Source organism: Lissotriton vulgaris, chromosome 5, assembly GCF_964263255.1.
Source record: "Lissotriton vulgaris chromosome 5, aLisVul1.2, whole genome shotgun sequence".
Lineage (NCBI taxonomy): Eukaryota > Metazoa > Chordata > Amphibia > Caudata > Salamandridae > Lissotriton > Lissotriton vulgaris.
Genome location: NC_141693.1, coordinates 1451517017 through 1451522868, shown reverse-complemented (window position 1 = coordinate 1451522868; position 5852 = coordinate 1451517017).

Genomic DNA, 5852 nt, shown 5'->3' with positions numbered 1-5852 from the left:
ACACTTTGGGTGAAATGCGGTTTTCCTCTGTGGAAAAAGTTTTGACAGCAGTGCAAATGGCGATTCTTAAGGAACGTGCACTGTCGCAGGAAAAATGCATGTTGTTTGTTACCCCATTTCCTGCATTAGAGGCAGTGACGAAAGCCAGTGTACCAAATTCTAAAGCTTTGCACCCATGGTGGATACAATGGGCAGCATCATTGACATCTCTGGATGTCACGTTTATTTTTGATGCCACCTTACAGTCGCAGGAGTTTTTGCAGTATGAGTTTGTACTTCCTGCGCCTTTGGCTATGCGGCCTTTGGAGGATTTCCATTGCATCATATACACTGATGGTTCAGCGCAGGTTGCGCATGGGTCTAAGCACGCATACGTTTCCGCTTGCGCTATTGTGGTAGGTGCCATGGTGAATGATGAGTTCAAGTCCAGGGTCGTGCACACGCAGACTCTAGGGGACTGCACCGCACAATTGGTAGAGCTTCGTGCTTTGATGCTTGAATTGGAGTACGCTGATCCTAGTGTGACAACTCTTATTGTGAGTGATTCTTACTACTGTGTTCAGTCTTACAATGAAAACCTGTTCTTTTGGATACAGATTGATTTTTGTGATTCCAAGGGTAGCACAAGAAAACATAAAACTATCTGGGTCCTAGTGGCTGAGCTTAAAGAGCAGTTGCCCCTCGTTTTTGTGATTCACACTCTTGGTCATCAGCACGTAGGAGTCCACACTGTTGGCAATTTGCTTGCTAATGAGGCAACAAAATCAGCAGTATCAACATGTTTGGTTGCAGCAGTTACACGTTCCAAAAGTAAGATCAATGATGATATTTTGGCAGCTGTTGCTGCAACTGAGAAGGGAGGTAAATATCCAAAGGGATACCCTTCGAAGTATACATACCACTTAACTCCTCATAAAGTTCCTTATGTGAAAATTCCTGGCGTTGGAGAGCGGTTAATTCCCAACGCGGATCGCAGGCACACATTGCTCACAGCGGCCCATGAAGGAGACGCGTCTGCGCATATGGGCGTTTCGGCTACTGTGGTCAGTTACAACAACGTTTCTGCTGGCGGGACTGTACAAACAGACGCGTGATTATGTTCTACAATGTGACATTTGCCAGCAGATTAAGCCTTCAACTGCTGCGCGTCCGCCCCAGACACAATTGTACATTTCTAATAAACCAGTGGGTTGTGTTTATTTAGATCACTGCGGTCCTTTTTCTTCTGATACTGCGTATAAGTACATCTTAGTAGCAGTTGATTCATGCACACGCTTTGTGTGGGTCTGGCCCCACCGCAGCGCTGATTCACGGACTGTCAGAAGAGACTTGCGTATATTTGTAGGGATATTTGCCTGTGGTACCTTCCATTCGGATCAGGGTCCAGCTTTTACCTCTAAGGCGTACAAGGATGCCATGAATTCGTTGGGGGTCCAAGTCAGGTTTTCGTCTCCATACAGACCTGAGGGTAATAGTGTTGTGGAACAAATGAACCGAGATTTAAAGCAGTCTTTGACAGCTCGAGTTATAGGCACTGGCAGGAACTGGCTGGACCACCTCAATGGTGTGCAGCGTGCTCTTAATAATCTCCCTAGAAGGTCTCTGGGTGGGCGGACCCCATACGAGATGTTCTTTGGTATCAAGATATATGTCCCGGACCTTGACGGTCTAGACTCGGTGGCTCTTGCTGCCTCCTTTGACGTAGATGAACATTGCAATGTTTTACAGGATCTACAAAAGACAAGAGACAGTCTTGCATAGAACATTTGCCCTCCACATCAGATGATGCGTTGCAGATCCCGGTAGTTGGCTGGCTACCCCAAGTTGGAGAACTGGTTTGTGAGAAGATCGAAAACAAGAAAGAATTTGTTCCCTCTTATCGAGCTCCGGTTCCAGTGCTTGGTGTGAAGGGCGCAAGAACAGTCATTTTACCACCACTCCAAGTCGTAAGGAGGACAGGTATATCTCCATTGACAATGTCAAGATACACAGAGGTTCCGATTCTTCTTAGTATGACACCGGCAGTCTCATGTCCTTCGATTTTGAGAAATTCTGTTTTGGCCTCGGTTTCCAATCCTGTAGCTGATGTTGCTCTCGAGATGCTTGTTGTTTCCAGTCCTTTATTGAGTACTAGCAGCCCGTCCCGACGTTGTCTGGGTATGAATTGCTGCCGGCCAGTAGTATATTGTTTTGTAGGATTTCGTTTTGATAGCATTTCTTATCTGTGACAGACCTGTGAAATGCTCCGATTCACAGTGCACTGCTGATCCACTTAAGAGTGCGCGTTCAGTAGTATGTGAACTAGAGTTTCCCTACTTTATTATTCCTTGCAATATTATATAGCGCAAACTCGACAACATGGCATGAGCACAATTTACATTACAGAAGAACACATTCATTTGTGGTAGGCACGGGGAGACAAAGCGATTTGCCTGGAATCACAGGATGTTGAGCTGATGCAGAGATTCAAACGTAGCTTCCCAGCTCTAAAGTTTGCAATTCTAGAACTTGTGGCGGGAGGTGTGTCTAAAAGTGTATGTCGGTGCTGGCCATCAATGAGAGAGACCTGTGCATTTTTCAAATCGGTGGTGAAAAAATATGAGTATGTTGCTGGAGATGTGGGCTGCTGTGCCACCAATGTACTTACCGGGGGAGGGTAAACACCCATTATTCCGCAACTTTCTTTCCACATACCATCACTCCGCATACTTTCATTACGAAAGTACCATGACTCCGAAATGCTATTATAGAGCATGGCATTACATTTGATATGCTTTTACCACGCATACATTTACAACGAAATTTGTTGCAAATGCATGAATGGTAAAAGCATGTTTTTTTAAAATGTTTGGATAAGGTAAGTATGGGTATAGGGGTATATGTTTTGGGGTACTGAGGTATATGTTTTGGGGTGTTTGGGTATTTTAAGGGTTCAGATATAGTTTTGTGTTATGGGGTACAGGGGTAGTTTTAGGGTTTAGGGATAGGTGTGGATTTTGGGGTACAGGGGTATTTTTAGGGTTCGGAGCTAGGTTTGGGGTTTGGGGTATAGGGGTATTTTTAGCGTTTAGGGGTAGGTTTGGGTTTTAGGGTACAGGGGTATTTTAAGGGTTCAGGGCTAAATTTGGGTTTTGGGGTACAGGGGTATTTTTAGGGTTCAGGAGTAGGTTTAGGTTTGGGGTACAGGGGTATTTTAAGGGTTCAAGGCTAGGTTTGGGTTTTGGGGTACATGGGTATTTTAGGGTTCAGGGGTAGGTTTGGGTTTTGGGGTACAGGGGTATTTTTAGTGGTCAGGGGTAGATTTGGGTTTTGAGGTACAGGGGTATTTATAGGGTTCAGGGCTAGGTTTGGGTTTTGGGGTACAGGGGTATTTTTAGGGTTTAGGGATAGGTTTGGGTTTTGGGGTACAGGGTATATTTATAGGGTTAAGATGGGTTAGTGTTTAAGGGTGTTGGGGTATTTTAAGGAGTAAGGGTGGGTTATGATTATGGGGTGGAGGGGTATTTAAAGGGAGCAGGGTGGACACCCGGAGTTGGAATGTACAGAACCTGAAGAAAAAACAATGAAATATTGGACACAACGCTCGCTTTCTTTTTCTGTAATCCTGCGCCCCGCACACGCCCCCTCTCCCAGCACACGCCCACAGCACACAATATGAGACATGGCATGAAGGGCGGAACATACCATACGCCCCCAGCGTTTGTCACGCCCACAGCACACGCCCACAACACAGACACGCCTACAAGGGACTACTTTGCTGGCACGGTTCTTTTACCTTTTAAATGTATATGGTGGGTGTCTGCATAGCCTATGTCCTTCTGCTGCAACTGCCCTTTCCAACGCTGTATTGGGTGTTGTGATTGGTGCTGTGGTTCCTGAGATTACCCGCCTCAAAGGTTTGGTCTCTCTCTTTATTATATTAGTATAGATATATTAGTATAGATATAGATACTGCCTGGTACTCAACATGATGAAACTGACGATACTTACCAAACTGACTTATTGATGCCTGATTTGCAAACTCGCTTAGCTACAGAATTCAGATTTTCATTTGACTCTGTTTCCCACACATCAAAAAAGCCATCAAAGATTTCTGTTCTGGCAAGACTGTTTAAAAAAAAAAAAATGATTCCCCATTGGACCTATATTTGGATGGTGCTTTTTTGGATTTACCTTTTTTATTTCAATTGGTTTTGTGTAATATTTTTTCTGTCTCGTCGATGGACACTATGTCGAGGAGAGAACATGCATTCGACATATCAATGGAACATTAGCTTCCCATTCATCATCACACAGATTGAAGAGAGACTTGGCTTTTGGTAATATCACCGCTTGGTCTGTCTTAGATGGGATTGTATGGGATGCTGTTCGATTTCAAATTCATGGGCCCACTGAGGTTATAAATGTCCCTAATGTGCTTAGAGTGTCTATGGTGGATGTAGTTAAACAAAATATACTTTCTGATGATAGGGATGTTCAGGCCGTAGAATCATTGTTTTCAAATTTGAAATATTATGCTGCCTTTGATGCTGAAGATTTATACTTGGAGTCTGCCAATTACGGTGATTTGTATTGTTATCAACATTTTGGCAATCACTACCTGCATTAAGCTAATACCAGGAGGCTCACTGTAAATTACACCCAGTGAGAACACTGTCTAGCTCCTATACAAGGCAGTTCTGCTACCTTTTTGAAAAGGTTCAATTACTTTACAGATTTTATTCAGTCTAATCCCAATGTATTTTATTTTAAAATGACTGAAAAGTCCACATCCAAAGTTAGACTTGCCGATAATAAATTGTTGTATTCAAAGTCCTTTCTAGACCAGTTAGCTGTTGGGGGTTACGAGTTGTGGAAGGATACCATTGACCTTAAATCAGTTTGGGGTTCTAAAAGCTGGCAAGTGCAAGGCACTGAGGCTTTGCACTGTGCATGCCTCATCCCCAACCATATGTTGTTTTTGAATTCTACAATTTCACAGACAACATGCTTTGGATTGGCTACTTCTAAAAGATTAAATGCTCTTCTTTTCCTGACTTAGAGGAATATTCCGGTTGGAGTAATACTACTAAATTTTCCATGAGAGAGTTACAGACTCTGTTATTGAATTCCTCCTTTAACATTTCCAGTTTGGATCCCGAAGGCTGGTTGCTCTGGCACAAAAGTGCTGACTCATGCCAGCATTGTTTTCTGGCTTTACACAGGTCAGGGTAGATCCTCGTTTGAAAAGTGGCCATTCTGTGACTACCTATTCTGTAGGCAAATTATGTCAGAATTGGCTCAGAAATTCTACCTTGGCGTCAGTTAAACTGCATTTATCTAAGCTGACTGACGATGTTGATCTGAATGATTTTATAAAAGGCCCGGCTAAAGGTAGATCTAAAAGGTGGATGTATGCTGTTTATAACGAATTCTGGAAAACATCCCAGATTGAGGCGGCTACACGCCTTAGAGCTATAGATCAAGCTCATTTAGAATAAGTGCTAGCAGTTGTAGATAACAGGATTAACACGCTCTCTTCCCGCATTTACACGTTAGATAATATTGTGTCATCTGTTGTAGATATTGTGAAAGATGAAGTGTCTGTTTTGTACCATGGTCAGAATCAATTGCGTTCTATTATGCAGTTTGCATGGACATTGCAGACCCTAAAGGCAGAAAAAGTGCCATGGCATTACATGAATACATCATCATTGTTTGCCCCGTTTAATTTGACTGACAAGCAGCGCTTACTGTCGATGAAAGATGCTTCTGTTTCGATGTTACACATTGAGAGGTTGGAGACTTTACCGTTTTCTGTGGCAGAGGCCAATACTGCAAAATGGCTTATTCACAGTTTAATAACTCTCCTG